The 19,097-nt window shown below is 38.3% G+C and overlaps 1 protein-coding gene across 22 annotated transcripts in view; it reads right to left on the bottom strand.

Annotated features, from left to right (window-relative positions):
• The window catches only part of EPB41L2 (erythrocyte membrane protein band 4.1 like 2), a 227,599-nt gene that overhangs the window by 182,833 nt on the left and 25,669 nt on the right, over window positions 1–19,097 (bottom strand). The gene's annotated exons all lie outside the window — the stretch shown is intronic.

Raw genomic sequence — 19,097 nt, 5'->3', positions numbered from 1 at the left:
GCATTTTCGCTAATGAAAATGACAGTAAATGAAATGACAGTGAAAAGACTGATGGACTGATTTTTCATGCTAAATATCTAAAGTTTATTTGGTGAGAGATGCCAATCAATAATTTTGTCTCATTCTTTAGATGGGGTCAACCAGGCCATTACTGATGATTTCCATCAAAGTTGCTCAGTTTACTGAAGGGGTTTCCCATGAGTCTTCAGCTCTTCAGCACTCATTGTGCCAGTAATGCTCTTGGAACAATTTTTTTGTTGTTAAGAGACAGAGTCTTGCTCTGTCACCCAGGCTGGAATGCAGTAGCATGATTATAGCTCACTAAAGCCTTGAATTCCTGGGCTCAAGTGATCCTCCCGCCTCAGCCTCCCAAGTAGCTGGAACTACAGCCACGTGCCACCCCACCAGGCTAATTTTTTTTTTTTTAAGCTTTTTTGTAGAGACAGGGTCTTGTTTTATTTCCCAAGCTGGTCTCAAACTCCTAGCCTCAAGTGATCCTTCTGCCTTGGCCTCCCACAGCACTGGGATTACAGGCGTGAGCCACCGCACTAGGCTTGCAACAATTCTTGAGTTCACTCTGACCTCTCCCTTTCTTCTCACTTCATGACAGTTTAGTGAGAGCTGTGATCTTTCCACAGAAGGAGCTCACTCAGAATATCATTTCAACAAACATCATTTCAAGACTGCAGGACTTCCTAGGTTACAACACCTACTGATGGCTCTAACTATTAGCAGGTATAGCAAACGAGAATTAATAGAAAACATTAAAACCCCCCCATAAACTTAAAGAACTGCACGCCACTACCCTCTGAGCAAAATGCTGGCCAAAACCTCCCAAATGATACAAAACAAAAAAAAAATGAATCAGGGAAGTAAGCAAGGTATACGCCCCAAAATATGGCAACTTTTTCAAAATAAAAACCCTCAGGGAAAAGGGAATCCTATTTTAAAATGGCAATAAACAAAAAATTAGGCAGGTGTGGTGGCGGGTGCCTGTAATCCCAGCTACTCAGGAGGCTGAGCCAGGAGAATCCCTTGAACCCAGGAGGCGGAGGGTTGCAGTGAGCCAAGATCACACCATTGCAGTCCAGCCTGGGCGACAAGAGTGAGATTCTGTCTGGAAAAAAAAAAAAAAAGTAATAAAAACAATAATAGTAAGAGCATCAGCTAACACTTCCTATGCACCATTCTGTTGTATATACTAATTTAATCCCTACAAAAACCCTATGAAGTAAAAACTATTCTTACTCCCATTTTATAGATGAAATTAAGGCACCTAGTTGGTAAGGACAAACCCAGACAGTCAAGCTCCAGTAGTGCTCATAATTACCACACCATATGTCGGCAGTCCCAACCTTTTTGGTACTAGGGACTGGTTTTGTGGAAGATAATTTTTCCACAGACCAGGGACGGGGGATGGTTTTGGGATAAAGTGTATTACATTTATTGTGCACTTTATTTCTATTATTATTACATTGTAATATATAATGAAATAATTACAAAACTCACCATAATGTAGAATCAGTGGGACCCCTGGACTTGTTCTCCTGCAACTAGGCAGTCCCATCAGGGGGGTGATGGGAGACAGTTACCAATCATCAGGCATTAGATTTTCATACGGAGTGCACAACCTAGATCCCTCACATGTGCAGTTCACAATAGGTTCATGCTCCTATGAGACTCTAATGCCACTGACAAGAGGCAGAGCTCAGGAGGTAATGGCCACCTGCCCCTCACCTCCTGCTTTGCAGTCCGTGGCCTGGAGATTGGGAACCCCTGCTACCCCTGTGACATGGTAACGTGACACTGCATTCTTTCTACTACCTTCTTTCTACTCCTAGTCATCTATAGGAGCTATCAATCTCCTATATACAGATAACCCTCCACCAGCTTTATATTCAGATCTTCACAAAGTCTCTTATTAAAGGGAAAAATCTCTCGAGTGCTTTATTTTGAATAATAAATTACTAACAGGCTTGAGTTCAAATCTTGGTTCCATATTTATCTGCTGTGCAAGTGATTTAATCTCCTTGCCTTGGTTTCCTCATCTGTAAAAGGAAAATAACTGATAGCACCTATGTCAAAATTAAGTGTGGGCTTCAAATGAATCATAGCACTCTAGTTATATTACTGTGCCTGGTAAGTAATTTGTGTTCACTGCTATTATGAAAACAGTGTCGTCATCATCATCATCCAGTGCTCCTAGGTTATTATTTCCTCTTAAACTGTAAATAATACCATTGCACATAAGCCTTTTAAAAATATTTTTTAAACGGAATTCTGTAACACTAACCTTTTGCAGATATCATGGATATTAAGTAATCAAACATGTTTCTGGATAAAATTCTGTGACATCATCATGCCAGACTCAACTCTAGAAGACGATTTCCACAAGGGCAGGAATTTTTGTCTGTTTTGTAAAACACCTTATTTCCATTACCTACAATATTGCTTGGCATCAATATATGTTTGTTGAATAAATTAGTAAAAAGTATTGAATCTCAAACAATATAAAAGAAAATGAATATAGTATGTACTAAAAAACTAGGTTAGATAAGTTTTACACAATCTTACATAAAGTTTCATAAAATAATGCAAAGTATTCCTTCCACATAATAATGATATATTGCTATTTTTGCATGTGTATGTGACTATTATGTAATAACTCCAATATTCAAAGGTTTTATTATTTCATCTGCTACCCTCAAAGTTGATAGACTTCTTAAGATGTTAACGGCCTAACTTATTTCCTATTATTTCTTATTTATTTTCCTGTGTTGTCCTTCATCTTCCCTCCAAAATTAATTCCATCTACTATTTAGTAAGCCAAAGATTTCAGTAGATGAAAATACAGGCTGGGCATGGTGGCTCACGTCTGTAATCCCAGCACTTTGGGAGGCCGAGGCAGGTGGATCACAAGGTCAGAAGTTTGACACCAGCCTGACCAACATGGGGAAACCCCATCTCTACTAAAAATACAAAAATTAGCCAGGCATGGTGGTGCACACGCCTGTAATCCCAGCTATTCAGGAGGCTGAGGCAGGAGAATCGCTTGAACCCAGGAGGCAGAGGTGGCAGTGAGCCAAGATCGTGCCACTGCACTCTAGTCTGGGCGACAGAGCGAGACTTCGTCTCAAAAACAGAAGGAAAAAAAAAAAAATATATATATATATATATATGTATATATATATCTGTTTCCTGAAAGAACTCTATGTCTATAGGAATATTTAACTCTTTTTTCTATATCTGTTTCCTGAAAAGAACTCTATGTCTATAGGAATATTTAATTCTTTTTTCCTATATCAAATAAATAAACCTTTTTTAAAACAAATATTGGAGAAAACTGTCATTTTCTGAGAGACAGTTAACCAACTATTATTTCACTCATTCAGGATCTGTGTATTGGATACTCCCCCTATGACTCAGGCATTAGGCTGAACTCTAGAGAAAAAAGGAGGAAAGTGGACAAAGCCCTGCAGTCACTGTGAAAGATGGACATGGAAACACATAATTTTACAGAGCTCTAAGTCTACAACAGAGGCAGAATCGCAGAGGCAGGAGAAGCCAAATGCTGTAAGGGCAAGAACAGCCCAAAAACTCAACAGAATGAACACTTTTTTTTTAAACTAAACTCAGCAAATCAGTAGAAGGTTGACAGGTGAGAAGAGAAAGGCAGAGGGAAGAACAAATATACAAAAGCCTACGTGCAATGAAACAATATGGCATGCTCAAGAAGTAAATGAGTAATTTGATGTCACTCGTGTGTTGGGTTTATGGTTGAGATTATGGCAGAGCTGCCGGGAAAGAGGGGTGTTCATTATAAGGGGTCTTGTATCCAGGCCAAGGAAGAGGTATGGCACGGCTAAGCCTTCCAGCTGCAAGAGGTTCCCAAAACTAAGCATCTCTGTCATAGAATGGCATGTCATAAGCCATTTTATGACAGAAATAAGCAGGACCACAAGCCAAAGCGCCACCTCAAACACAACAGCTATTCACCAGCACACAGTAATTTATTCATGTTTTTACAATCAAATTTCCTGACTGCACCAAGAGCTCTTTGAGCGCAAGGACGAACCGTGTCTCACTCAAGTTATCTCCCAAATGTCTACTAACATAATTCCCTTACTTAACAAATGCCAAGCACATACGATGCACTAGGTGTTATACTAAACACTGGGTACTCACAGATGTTAGACTACCCTGTCCCAAGCAATCTTAGAGGCTCTCTGAGGAAGTGATACCTGAGAATAAAAAAAAGGTTAGCTTCTAGAATTTCTGGTTCCTACCCTCTCCTTATATCCCTAGCTCATGTTTAACATTAAATCTCCTCTTTAATACACTTTTATTTGGATTCAAAGCCATCCTTCTTAATTCCCTTTATTCTCCTAAGAACAGTCTTCTTCCTCTCTATTCTTCATTCTATGGGTATCATTCCAAAACTCAGTTCAGCCCATCATCTTCTCATTGGGGGCTTCACTCTATTCCGCTTATTTCAGGGTTTTTTTTAAGCCACATGCTTTTTAGATTGCTTTTATAGAAATTATCTGAGGGGAAATGCAGTGTAGTAGTTAAGAGTAGCAGCCAGACACCCACAAGTTCCAAGACCACTCTTGGTAACTGTGACCTTAGGTGCCTTTCTAAGCCTATTTCCCCTCTGGTATGACTGGGATAAATGAATCCAATTCCTAACTTGTTTTGAAGACATTGAGATACTACATGCAAAAGTACTTAGCATAATACCACAATAGTGCTAGCTATTTTATTATTAATCATCAAACCAACATCCTAAGGAATTTACAGCATGAATTGTTGCCTTCTTTATAGACTTGTTTTAAAGATGCTCAGAAAAAGTAACAGACTTGATTGAGATCAGACAGCAATTATTTCATATTACATTGCCCAACTGTGCATTTCTGGCCTTGATCAATCAGCAAAGTCACAGTATCAAACCACACCAAACCACTGGCCTATAATCATCTCCACTTGGATGATCTACTGTGACTCTGTCAAAAATTAATCATCTTCCCACAAAACTGACTCCCCTTGGGCTTTCACTCCAGAGCTGCCTCTGATTCTATCCTTTCTTTTTTTTGAAATGGAGTCTCGCTCTGTCACCCAGGCTGGAGTACAGTGGTGCGATCTCAGCTCACTGCAAGCTCCGCCTTCCAGGTTCACACCATTCTCCTGCCTCAGCCTCCTGAGTAGCTGTGACTACAGATGCCTACCACCACGCCCAGCTAATTTTTTTGTATTTTTAGTAGAGACGAGGTTTCACCGTGTTAGCCAGGATGGTCTCAATCTCCTGACCTCGCGATCCGCCTGTCTTGGCCTCCCAAAGTGCTGGGATTACAGGCGTGAGCCACTGCGCCTGGCCGACTCCATCTTTTCTTTAAAAACGCAATTGTCCTCATTAGTGTCTGTCATCTATTCCTTGCAAAGGTTGGTAGATTGATCCCTGTCTTTGTTCTTATAGCAAACTCTCTACTCCAAACCCCCTAAAGTATGGAAATACTGTACAAGCAGCAAAGCAAGCTCACAGTCAGAAGCTGAACCCATGAGCTGACTTCCTAGTTTACTACCCTGCCAGCAATCTTGGTCCATTTCGAATTGTATGCAGTACATAGGGGCAAAAGGAAATCTAAATGTAAGATTATCCTTTAAGAGTATACAAAAGTCATTACAAAGTGGATCAAAGCAAAGCTGTGCAAAGTCACCTAAAAAAAATACCAAACAGTCCCCAGGTCACTGAGACTAAAGACACTATGATTGAAATTATTAAAAAGACTTTTTATACATTTGTAAATCTGAAGAGTGGCCAGCAATGAGGAAAGAGAGAAGCAATTTAGGAACTTAATCCCTTCTAGTAAGAATAACTTTATTGAGTGGATAGGCAAGGGCAGGGACTAGATTCATTTTGTTGAAGCTGTATGAAGAGAAAGCACCTAGCCCAGGAACAAACAGGTAACAGATACAAGAAATAACAAGGAATTGCTCATAAGCTTTATCATTATAACCAACCTTCCAGTTCTGATTCAACTCCCATAACACACCATCTGACAATGTGCCATGTGGCCAACAAGCAGAACACACACTAGACAGATGATTTGTATATTTATTGGCATTCTAATTCATATCCTCCCATCTCCTCTAAAGGCTTATTATTTGTTTGTGGGAGTTGGGTTTTCAGTTTTTGTTTTTCTTGCTTGGGGGAGAGCAGGAAGGGCATGGTTCAGCTTTCCTAAGCCCTATTAACAAGATGCTGACAAGACTGAATTTGTGTATCTAAAGCAGAGGCTCAAACTCTGGGCTAAAGAGAACTGAACAAAGTAAATGTCACTTTATGAGGGTAGTCACTTTGTACCAGTTAACCCATCTTTCCTGGTATACACCACCAATTTAGCCCTTTCACACAAACCATCCTGGACATCTCTGCAAACGCTATTCATTTGTTTCAATGCTACTTTCACCGTGCCACACCTTAACAGCTACAACGGAATCCCTATGGCCCGGAGATGAAATTTTAACTCCTCTAATCTGTATGGAAGGCCATACAGTCCCCTACGGTATGTGCAAGATGGCCTCTCTGCATTCATCTCATCCCATTCTTCTCTTCCCTCGCCTTTTCTAGCCCCATTCATCAATGTTTCCCAGACTTCTTCCCTCACTACATATTCCTTTAGGTACTTCAATGCATGTAATACATGTTACTGGTCTAAAACTTACTCTGTCATGGTTTTATCTATATAACTAATTTGTCTGACTTACTAAATAAGCTCAAGTACAAGAATTCTTATGACTTTTACAGCCCTCATTCCAAATACATATACTACGTAAGAGATTGAGCGGGCAAAATACATTGGAAAAAAACCACATTTTTCTTAATAAATGGAAATTATTTGATAAGTAAATACTTAAAAAGTTAAACTTTCTCTCTATATCAGGGCTGGGTTTGCAGTTACTGGTTTTTCTGTTTGTTTGTTTGTCTTTTCTTTCTGCAAGCCAGAACCATTAGGTATAACTGATTCTATTAAATCTGAAATATACTCAGTCATAACAGCAAGCCTTACAAGTTAGACTCACAGCTAAATGTGCATCACCCACATCCAACTGTGTATTTTAATACAGTAAAAGCTGACAATAAGGCAAATAAGCTTCCTTTCCACAGGGCCAGGCCCCAAGATAGCTATTATAGCTCCCCCTGGAACACAACAGATTGGGTCTCAGCGGACTGTTGCCTAGGAAGTCCAACAATTACCCATTACCTTAAAAATCTGCAGAGATTCAAACGTTTGCCAAAAAGATACAAGGCCAATGCTTAATGCAGCCAGTGATTAATAGTGGCACCACGAGCCAACCATCATAGCAATAGGGCTGGCATCATTCTGAACAGTTTATATGAAACTTTTATAACACAGAGAATAAATGCTTGAGGGGATGGATACTCCATTCTCCATGATGTAATTATTTCACATTGCATGCTTATATCCAAACATCTCATGTACCCCATAAATATATACACCAACTACGTACCCACAAAAATTTAAAGTTTTTTAAAAATTTAAAAATTCAAACCAAACTGCCAGGACTTAAAATATTCCCAAGGAAGGCAAAATGAAAATTTTACATTATAACTTATCTCATAAGTGCTTAAACAAAATTCAGATATCCAACATACAATATACTTATTTGGTGTCTGCCAAGATCATTTCAAAAGACCTGACAAAAAAGCAAATACCGGTAAACAGAAAGCAAGGTTTCAACATATTTTAAAATTAGATATCTGAGTTTAAAAGTTAGCAGTTATAATACATGAAGTCGATCTACCCCTCATTAACACTATCAGCAAAAAGATGATGTCAGTTCACCAACTAACACTACCAATCCAGAGCAACATCAGAATTACTGACACCTTCTAAGAATTAACATGTTTTAAAACTATTTCTGGAGTGGACAAAATGATTATTAGGCCACTCAGAAGAGTATATGCCAAACAAGCCTTACATAATGGGCATAAAGCAGTTTTCTATGCTGGTACACAACTCATTTCCCCTTCTGAGTCTGCCTGGCCATGTTCTATTTATTTGTCACAAATGGATTGGGTCATCTCTTAGTGCAACAATTTTGCTCTCCAAGAAATAAAGCAATGAACTAAAAATATCCCACTGTCTGATGTTCAGGACGTACTAGACTATATAAAAAGTTGACTCTAGCTGTTTTATTATTTTAAAAGAGAAAATGTGCCACATTTTCTTAATCCAGTTTGTCACTGATGGACATTTGGGTTGATTCCAAGTCTTTGCTATTGTGAATAGTGCCGCAATAAACATACGTGTGCATGTGTCTTTATAGCAGCATGATTTATAATCCTTTGGGTATATACCCAGTAGTGGGATGGCTGGGTCATACGGTACATCTAGTTCTAGATCCTTGAGGAATCGCCATACTGTTTTCCATAATGGTTGAACTAGTTTACAATCCCACCAACAGTGTAAAAGTGTTCCTATTTCTCCACATCCTCTCCAGCACCTGTTGTTTCCTGACTTTTTAATGATTGCCATTCTAACTGGTGTGAGATGGTATCTCATTGTGGTTTTGATTTGCATTTCTCTGATGGCCAGTGATGATGAGCAGTTTTTCATGTCTCTGTTGGCTGTATGAATGTCTTCTTTTGAGAAATGTCTGTTCATATCCTTTGCCCACTTTTTGGTGGGGTTGCACCGTGGAATACTATGCAGCCATAAAAAAGGATGAGTTTGTGTCCTTTGTAGGGACATGGATGCAGCTGGAAACCATCATTCTTTGCAAACTATCACAAGAACAGAAAACCAAACACCGCATGTTCTCACTCATAGGTGGGAACTGAACAATGAGATCACTTGGACTCGGGAAGGGGAACATCACACACCGGGGCCTATCATGGGGAGGGGGGAGGGGGGAGGGATTGCATTGGGAGTTATACCTGATGTAAATGACGAGTTGATGGGTGCTGACGAGTTGATGGGTGCAGCACACCAACATGGCACAAGTATACATATGTAACAAACCTGCACATTATGCACATGTACCCTAGAACTTAAAGTATAATAATAATAAATAAATAAATAAATAAATAAATAGAGAAAATGTTAATTATATGATCAAATCATAAAATCTGATTCCATACTTTGAACACTACGATACTACATTTTCTAAGTACACATACCTCACTGAAGTAGCCCTCAAACAACACAAGTTTTTTGTTCCCATAATCACAAGAAAAAAAGATCATACAGTCTCTAAATCATATACCAAATTATCAAAATATGTATTAATATTACATAACACCAGTTTCATGGAAAATTCTTCAGGGTACTTTACCTACCACAGATAAGTATGTATTTATATATACATGTTTTTCTCTTCATTATTGACCTCCAATCATACTTGGGTAACTAGGTAACTCAAATGCTCTAAGTAATAATTATTTAAAGCAATGTTTCTCACTCTAAAATAATCTACACTTGCCATGTCCTTCATTCCTTTTATCCCCATGTGTACATACAAATGGATAAACTCTTGTTGCATTTTTGAATAGCCAGATTACTAAGGGTACACCAAAATGACTGATTAACTTGGCTTTACAGGGTTACAAAGAATTCTGCAAAGCTATCACAATTCTCTCTGGGAGATCAATTGCTTTTATCAAATAGCAAACGTTTCAACCTTCCCGTCTTCCAATCAGTATAACTCATCAGTGGTAACAATGGAGAAAGAATACTAAAGGGAAAAAAAATCTTGAATATTTCATATTTGCATGGGTATTTTCCTCCCTAACATCTCTCTACTTCCCAAAATTCTGGTACGGAAATACAAGACTTTGTCTCCTTATATAACTTCCTCCTTTAGTGGGCTATGCTTCAGAAAAGCATCAAAGGAATACTGATGTTTTGTTCTGTTTTGCTTAGGACTGAAAAGCATAACAGTGTAGGGTTTTGCAAAAACCTGAAAATATCACATCCACCCCACTTGAGCATTTGTTACAAAAAAAGAAAGCATGCTTAATTCCACTAGTCAAATTCTGAAAACCACCTGGATAAATAGCACATTAATAACTGTCCTTTCAAAAACTAAATCTACCTTCTACAATTTCATTCTATAGAAACAATTTTTTAAACACGCAGAAAGGATTCAACATTAGAGCTATCGCAGCTCTATTTTTAAAATGCCAAATTAATTCCAGAAATTAAAAGTTCATTCTCCCACCTCAACTCCCATCGAATCCTGAATATAATTTTCATGTCAAAGGCTGACTTAGATTTAATACATTTACTTTTGGAAAAACTTAGAGATGCCTGTCAAATTACAAAGCAACTGCCTAAACATTCCAGTGACATTTAACTGCTATCAAACAGCCGAAAGTTGATCTATAATAGGATACAGCTGTTGGTGCCACAATACCTAAAAGCCCAAAGCAAGATCTGATTGTTCCGAGCCCTTTATCCAACAATGAAATCCTCAGGGGAGGATTTTTCTTTTTTTTTTTTTTTTTTTTTTTTTTATGCAGCACCCCAGCCTGCACAATTGGATTGTGGCCTTCCACAAACACATGTACAGTTACAATCATGGTTTCACACACACTAAAAACTATTCAGGACCACTGTTTGCAGTTCCTCAATGACTTTAATAAATGGTTCAGGGCCCTGCTATTATTTGCTCTCTACCAGGACCTGTGCTCTATGCTTACAGCAACCCTAAAAGAGGCTCTGCCAAGTGACTCGCTCAAGAATAAAGTCAGCAAGAGGCAAAGGCAGTGTGACTGCAGGGCCTGATCCCTTCCTTGACCACTGGACAATGGAACCTCTCACAGCACGACATGGCCGAGCTGAGATGGACTGCATGGCCTTCCTTGGGGCTTGAACATCCTGGTCTCACCACTGCCCCTTGGAAAACAACTACTTGAGCAAGTGCTCCATAAACTGGCAAAATTCTACCAACAGGTTTTTACTGAAAGTATTTCTCAATTGACTACATAGTCAGGATCTGGCTAAAAGACTCATATATCTTCTTCAGGAAGCAGAAAGTGACAAATCATTTTTAAGTAAGCTTTCCTTTGGATGGTAATAAGATCAAAGTAAAATATGCAGCCTTCCCTGTATATTTTAGATCCTCAAATAGTAACTCTTTAAAATGCACTACATTTTTAAATAGACAATTTTTCAAGCGCTTACCTCAGTATGAAACAATTTCCTTAATCTGAATTAAGTTAATCTGAACCATTTATATTATTACTCCACTAGGACCATTTTGTAAAGATGCATTTGTAGTCAAACATAATTACATGTATACAGCAACAGCTGCTCATAAATTATTTGAGGTCCTCTGCCTAGAAGTACCAAAGGGTCTGATGTATTAAATAATGTATAGAGAGCCAGGGCATGGTGTGGCTCACGCCTATAATCCCAGCACTTTGGCAGGCCAAGGCAGGCGGATCGCTTAAGCTCAGGAGTTCGAGGACCAGCCTGGGCAACATGGCAAAATCCCATCTCTACAAAGAAAAAAAAAAAAGTACAAAAATTAGTGAGGCATGATGGTGGCATGCACCGGCAGTTCCAGCTACTCAGGAGGCTGAGGTGGGGGGATTGCCTGAGTCCAAGAGATTAAGGATGCAACAAGCCGAGATGGCACCACTGTACTTCCAGTCTGGGCAACAGAGGGAGATCCTGTCTAAAAAAAGTTTATAGTGAATGGTAAGAAATATTAAAATGTAGCACAGAGCTAAGTATCTAGTAGGCACTAACCACCCCAAAAAAGACAAAATGACTGAATCACTGGCTTAAGTATTCAACTTAAAAGCAAATTTACCTAAATGTCCATTTAGACTAATGGATAGAAAAGTAAGCAAACAAGTAAGAATGAGAAAATATACAGAGTTTTTTTTAAAAGCCATAATAGAGTAAGCTATAAGTGATAACAATGAACAAAAAATTGCCATAGAAACAGCTGATAGGGTACCAAAAATGGCTCCAAGATAATCATATATAGTTAGTAAATTCAATTGAATAGTTTCGCACCAAGAAGCATGCTGAAAGAACACACAGTAACTTATAAATATTAGAATTATCTTATTTAATTAACTGGAAATTTTACTAATAATAAATTAAATCCAACTCCTGGCCAACATTACAGTTCAAAACTTCCTAATTTCCTCATTCAATTCTTCTGTCATATGAATTGTCATACAATAAAGAAAATAATGTATAAGCACACTAGCTCAAAATGCAGTAGAATTGTAAACATTTACAACCAAAAGAAATAAATAATCCAATCTGTGAGATAGTAATTGTCACTATAAAATGAACCTTTTGATCATGAAGCTCTGATAATGTATGTTTTCTATCTCAACCTTTCTCCAATTCTGACGGCGGCATTTATTGAAGTACACAAATGAGAACTAGAGAAAAATTAGAAAAAGAAATGCTATGTTAATATTACCATTAGCAGAAGATAATATTTTCCTCTTTAAATGCCATGAAATTCTTTCTTGAAGAGGGCATAGCTATACTTACTCCAAAGTGAAGAGGGTATAAAAGGGAGAGGAAGCAAGGCATTTGTTCAAACTATACAGCAAATTTCAAAATGGCTTCACCCCTGAGAAAATATCCCTAAAAACACATGTGAAGAGAAAACCACTCAAAGAAATGCTTATCAGATAAGCCCATAAACCAAGTTTATATCAGTTATAGTCCCACATATTCTCATATATCATATATTCTTATATATTACCAAGTCAAGAACCACAGAGACAGCCCTAGCCAGCACAATAAAGTCTTGCTTGAAGAGGGACTGATATAGTGGTTTACAAAGCTATGGAAAAATGCATGGGTTTCATCCTTCCTTCAGTTTTTTCATCCCTAAGATGCGGTAGCATTTATCTTCTTACAGTTCCTGAGAATGTAAAGGGAATAAATGAAATAATTGTGGTTCTTTTAAAGACAAGTGCTACATAAACCTTCATTTTCTTTCCTCATGATTAAAAACTCGTTTGCACAGAAGGTCACAGTATCTCAGTGGAACAAAGCAAAAAATAACAAATGGCATTATTCAGTTCACAAAGCACTTTCAGATTTATACTTAAATCTCAACAACCAGTAGTGAGGCAGAGTGACCATCATCCCAGGATATCACAAGGTATGCTCACTTGCTAGGTGAACTTGCCCAAGGCATGGACTCGAGCCTGGAACTTTACAGAAAAGTAACAGAAAAAAATTCTGTTTACTACATCACTTAATCTCTCAAGTCACAAAAGAATTATCATTTGTGAAAAACTGTATGAAAGAGGATGTATTCTTACCTACCAGTCCTGCCAAAATAATAACCATAAGGTAAAAATTTTATATATACCAATGCTGAAGTTAAGTGCACTAACCTCATAATGGTACCTCTTTATTCAATGTTACATTTAAAAATCAAAGGCCAACAATAACAACCAAAAAAAAAATTTAAGGCTGGGCACGGTGGCTCACGCTTGTAATCCCAGCACTTTGGGAAATCCCAGCACTTTGGGAGTATAGTGGCGCAATCTCAGCTCACTGCAACCTCTGTCGCCCGGATTCAAGCAATTCTCCTGCCTCAGCCTCCGGAGTAGCTGGGATTACAGGTGCTTGCCACCACACCTGGCTAATTTTTGTAGTTTTAGTAGAGACAGGGTTTCACCATCTTGGCCAGGCTGGTCTTGAACTCCTGACCTCGTGATACATCTGCCTCGGCCTCCCAAAGTGCTAGGATTACATGCATGAGCCACCTGGACAGGATGGCTATGATTTAAAAAATAAAATAAAAGCAACAGAGAAAGACAAAGAAAGAAAGAAAGGAGAGAGAGAAAGAAAGAAGGGAGGGAGGGAGGGGGGAGGAAGGAAGGAAGAAAGGAGCAAAACAAGTATAGGCAAGGAGGTAGAAGAAATAAAACCCTTATAAGTTGCTGGCAGGAATATAGAATGAATGGCACAGTCCCTGTAGAACTGTTTGTTCCCCACAAATGTAAGAATTATCATATGACCTAGCAATTCCACACGCAAGTATGCACTCAAAAGAAGTGAAAGCAGGGACCCAAATAGATATTTGTGCACCAATGTTCATAACAGCATTATTCACAATAGACAAAAGGTAGAAACAAAAATGTCCAACAACAGATGAATGGATAAACAAAATAAGACATACACATACAATGAAATATCATTCAGCCTTTAAAAGGAATAAAATTCTGACATGCTACGACATGAATGAACTTTGAAAACACTATGCTAAGTGAAATAAGCCAGATAAAGAAAGACAAATATTGTATGATTCCACTTTTATGAAGTACCGAGAATAGGCAAATTCATAGACAGAAAGCAGAATAAAAATCACATGGGGCTGCGAGAAAAAAGGAAGAGGAGTTACTGTATAACAGGTAGAGAGACTGTGTTTGGGATGATGAAAAAGTAGACAGTGGTGATGGTTGCACAGCATTGTGAACATACTTCATTCTTCTGAGCTGCACATTTACAAATAGTTAAAATGGCAAATTTTTAACATAGTTTTGTGTAGTTTTTAATATATCTTTATATGTATTTTACCACAATAAAAAATAAAACTCAAGGGCTAAATCTATCATCATCAACAATTACTTGAAGATGTAAGCACAGAAAGAGTTCATGACTGTTAAAACATCTAATGTATATGGAGAACCATAAAGTCAGCATGCCAGTTTCTGAATAAACTACATGGTGTAATACTACTGCAAGTTGACACTAGAGACCTATTTTCTTAACTAAACAAACGGAATGTAAATTATGGTTTCATATCTATTAGAAACAAACTGAATTTGGGGTCTGAGACCAGTAAACATATTGGGAGTTGGGGGGGACAGTATAATACAATCCAACTCATTAAAAGTTTAGAAATGACAAAAATTGGTCAGGTGTAGTGTCACACACCTGTAATCCCAGAACTTTGGGAAGCCAAGGCAAGCAGATTGCCTGAGCCCAGGAGTTTGAGATCAGTCTGAGCAGCATGGTGAAACCTCATCTCCACAAAAACTATAAAAATTAGCCAGGGCTGAACTGAGCCAAGATGTCGCCACTCCAGTCCAGCCTGGGCAACAAATTGAGACCCTGTGTCAAAAAAAGAAATGAAGAAAATTAAACTCAAAATTACTTTTCCAAAATCATACAACTGGTTATAACAAAACAAGGACTCGAACAACTCAAGTCTCTTGTCCCTAGACTGGTACTCTTCCTACACTTAGTTTGGCTTGAATATGTCACTCATCCTCTCTTTCAAGTAATGGCATTCATTTTTAAAAGGTTATTCAAATGTCCTGAGAACTACACTTCAAAGATCACCTTATAACTCCTGAATCTATCTGAAGGTTGGGTTCATTCCCATATTCCTGTGATCACTAAAGAAGTAAGCTGGCACAATATCCTATGGGGGTTAGTTCAAAAGAACAACAAGACTAAACTTAAATCCTAGAAAAATGGTAAATCAATATGCTTATAACAGCTTAAGGGTTTCACTTTCCTAACGCGCAGAAGAAGGGAGAAAAGATTCTTCACACCTAACTGCCTGACTACAAAAGGACAAACATTCACACATCCCACATCCACAAGAAAATGACTTGCACAGCTTAAGCAGGCTACCAGTTTGGGAGCTCTTAGTTAAGAAGACAAAGTTCAAGATCCTACCTAAGAAAAGCATCCGAGACCTCTGTTGGTTAAAACAACCAATCTTACATGGAAAGGTATTTGTTAATACTCTTGTTGTGAGACAGTCTCAGGACTACTTAAGGAAGGAAATGCCAAATACAACAGTGAGCAAAGCCAGCAATGACAATGGCAACTGAGATGCTATCGAAAACTCTTACAGGTGAATCCATGTGTAATATTGGGTTACAACCAGCAAATGAGGAAAGTTATGAACCTCTGCTGCCCATATCATTCCAAAGAAACTTCAATCACCTCCACACTTTTGTCTCCTTCCTAGAGCTAGAGCCTAAATGTAGTCCTACTCTTGTACTTCCCATCTCCCCTTCTGCTTCCTTCCCTGCCATACACCAACACCTTCATCTTCAAGATGCGGTCAAAAGTTATGATCCTTCCAACTGAAGTCAATAAATATTTACTGAGCTCTTCTGGGATAGATGTAGTAGAAAATTCAAAGACATTTAGTGACCTATTTATTGTTATTAAGAGCCTTACAATTCAAACTTTCTGTGTAAAAGATTACAATACAGGGTATTGAGTCCAGCTCTGTGACCAGATAGACCTGGAATCAAATCTAAACTTTGACCCTTTAAGACTTTACCTCTCTAAATTTCAGCTTCCTTACTTCTATAATGTGGATAGCAATATATATGTGTGCTTGTGAGGTTAAATGAGATAAGCAATACACTTATCAGTCCAGAGTTCAGAAGTCAGAGGTTAGCAATGTCACTGTTAATTATTATTACAAGAGAAAGCACAAATGCTGCCATGATAAAATAAATGGTATCAAAGTTTGGAGGCCAGAATAGACCCTCTAAGTTGATTAGAGAAGGTTTGAGAGAAACGGTCAAATCTCAGCTACATCTTCAAAGTGAAAAGTGAACAGAGAGACCTGAGTTATAACCTGGATCTGAGGCTAATTTGCTTTGTGACCTGGGTGGTGGGCAGTGGGGAATCATTTAAAATTTCAGGATCTCAATTTTTCTATTTGTAAGTTCAAAAACTGACTTAAAGGATGATTATAATCTTCTAGAGCTAACATTCTGTAATTTGGTGTAGGAACCAGGTAGGCAAAGTGAAAGAAGGAAGTAAGTCCAGGTACAGTTTATGGAATGTTGTAAAATTCTGAAAAATATAAAGCTATACAGAAGACAGGAAAGGATCCCCTAGCTACAGTGTAAGATCCAATGGGGGAAAAGGGAGGAGAGAACATGAACTGCTCATTTTTACCTCCGCGTAGGTAGAAAGGACCTACTAGAGGTTAACAAGCAAGAGAGTGGCATAACAAAACAATAATAGTATCTTAAAGAGCAGAAGACGGATGTAATAAAGTAATAGCATAAAGAGTAGAATAAACTGGGAAAAGGAGAGTAAGAGGATGAAAACCAATGAGAAACCAAACGAATGGGATTCAACAATTCTGGAACAATGCGATGGGAATGGCAACCACAGTTCTTGCCCCAAGTTTTTAGACTAACTAGAAGCATTAGCTTAGAAAAGCCCCTTAAAGTCTCTAGGTCTCAATTCCTTCATAAAATAACTTTTATCTCCTCCAACTCTACAATCCTATGATTCTAAGATTCTGATACAATTTATCTGGATTGGGGCCCAGGTTTTTTTTAAGATCCCCAAATGTTTCTACTGTACAAGCCAGGGTTGAATACCATTATCTAAACAAAGAGAAAAAAAAAACAGTTATGGGTTAATTGATAGGACATCTGAGAGTAGGCCAGAAGTGATGAGACAGAATTCTAGGGCACAGACAGGATAAGTGTACTTATACACAGACTGAAACAAGGCCATCTTTTCCACCGAGAGGGGCAGGAAAGAGGTATGGTTGGGTAAGTCGCTGTTAGGTTGCAAAGCAGAAGTTGTGAGCTGATCACCTCCACCTTCTCCATTGAAGAATCTGTCTCAAATTCAACTATAAGCCAACTCACATTACGATTAGCACTTCAGAAATTTCTGTACAATAAAAAGATTGCCAAAAGCAGCTAATATATTTGCTTATTCCAAAACAACCAACCTATTTTAACAATCTGAACTTTATTACAACTTTCATTTCATTTACTGGTTTTTACTCATTCCACAAGCATCTACAGAATGCCTTACTATGCTGATCACTGGGAATACACAAATAAATTAGGGCTGCTGCCCTGAAAAAATTTATGTAAGTGGAGAAAACTGACATTTTTAGGATTTCAAAATCCAACCTGGTAAGTGCCACAAAAGACAGAGGTATTAACACTACTTGTGGGGGTTAGGAAAGACTTAGAAAAGCTGACGTATGAGCTGCGCCTTAGATGATATGATTCACTTTTGCAGGGTCCAGGGTTTGAAAAAAAGTGGCTCTAAAGCATATGCTTATAAAATGCTTTCAGAAAATAAAACTGAAAAAAATTACTCTCAACTATTAACTATGGTAATTTTTTTTTTTTCAAAAATGTTATTTATCTTTATACTTTGAAAACCTAAAACTTTTTTTTTTTTTTGAGATGGAGTCTCGCTCTGTTGCACAGACTGGAGTGCAGTAGTGTAACCTTGGCTCACTGCAACCTCCACCTCCTGGGCTCAAGCGATTCTCCTGCTGCCTCAGCCTCCAGAGTAGCTGGGACAACAGGCATGTGTCACCATGCCTGACTAATTTTTGTAATTTTGTAGTGACAGGGTTTCACCATGTTGGCCAAGCTAGTCTCGAACTCTTGACTTCAAGTGATTTGCCCAGTTCAGCCTCCAAAATTGGTAGGATTACAGGTGTGAGCCACCGCACCCAGCCCTAAAAACCTAAAACATTTAAGAATCACATTTAAGGGGGAAAAAATCTGCAATAATTTACAGTAGACATTTCAGAGAAGAGAGACTTATCAAGTATTGTGTCCTTTAAAAATATTTCTTGTGTATATACATACAAAAATACACATAAACAGAGTATCAATAAACACATATGTAGATCTTCATTTTTATATTTCTTTTTAATGTATTTCATCTTGATTTGTTTTTAAAGTCAAGTACATTAAAAATAAAAAAGAAGGCCGGGCGCGGTGGCTCAAGCCTGTAATCCCAGCACTTTGGGAGGCCGAGACGGGCGGATCACGAGGTCAGGAGATCGAGACCATCCTGGCTAACACAGTGAAACCCCGTCTCTACTAAAAATACAAAAAAAATTAGCCGGGCGAGGTGGTGAGCGCCTGTACTCCCAGCTACTCGGGAGGCTGAGGCAGGAGAATGGCGTGAACCCGGGAGGTGGGGCTTGCAGTGAGCTGAGATCCGGCCACTGCACTCCAGCCTGGGCAACAGAGCCAGACTCCATCTCAAAAAAAAAATAAATAAATAAATAAAATTAAAAAAAATAAAAAATAAATAAAAATAAAAAAG

This window comes from Macaca thibetana, chromosome 4, assembly GCF_024542745.1.
Source record: "Macaca thibetana thibetana isolate TM-01 chromosome 4, ASM2454274v1, whole genome shotgun sequence".
NCBI lineage: Eukaryota > Metazoa > Chordata > Mammalia > Primates > Cercopithecidae > Macaca > Macaca thibetana.
This window is presented reverse-complemented; position numbering and strand designations above follow the sequence as displayed.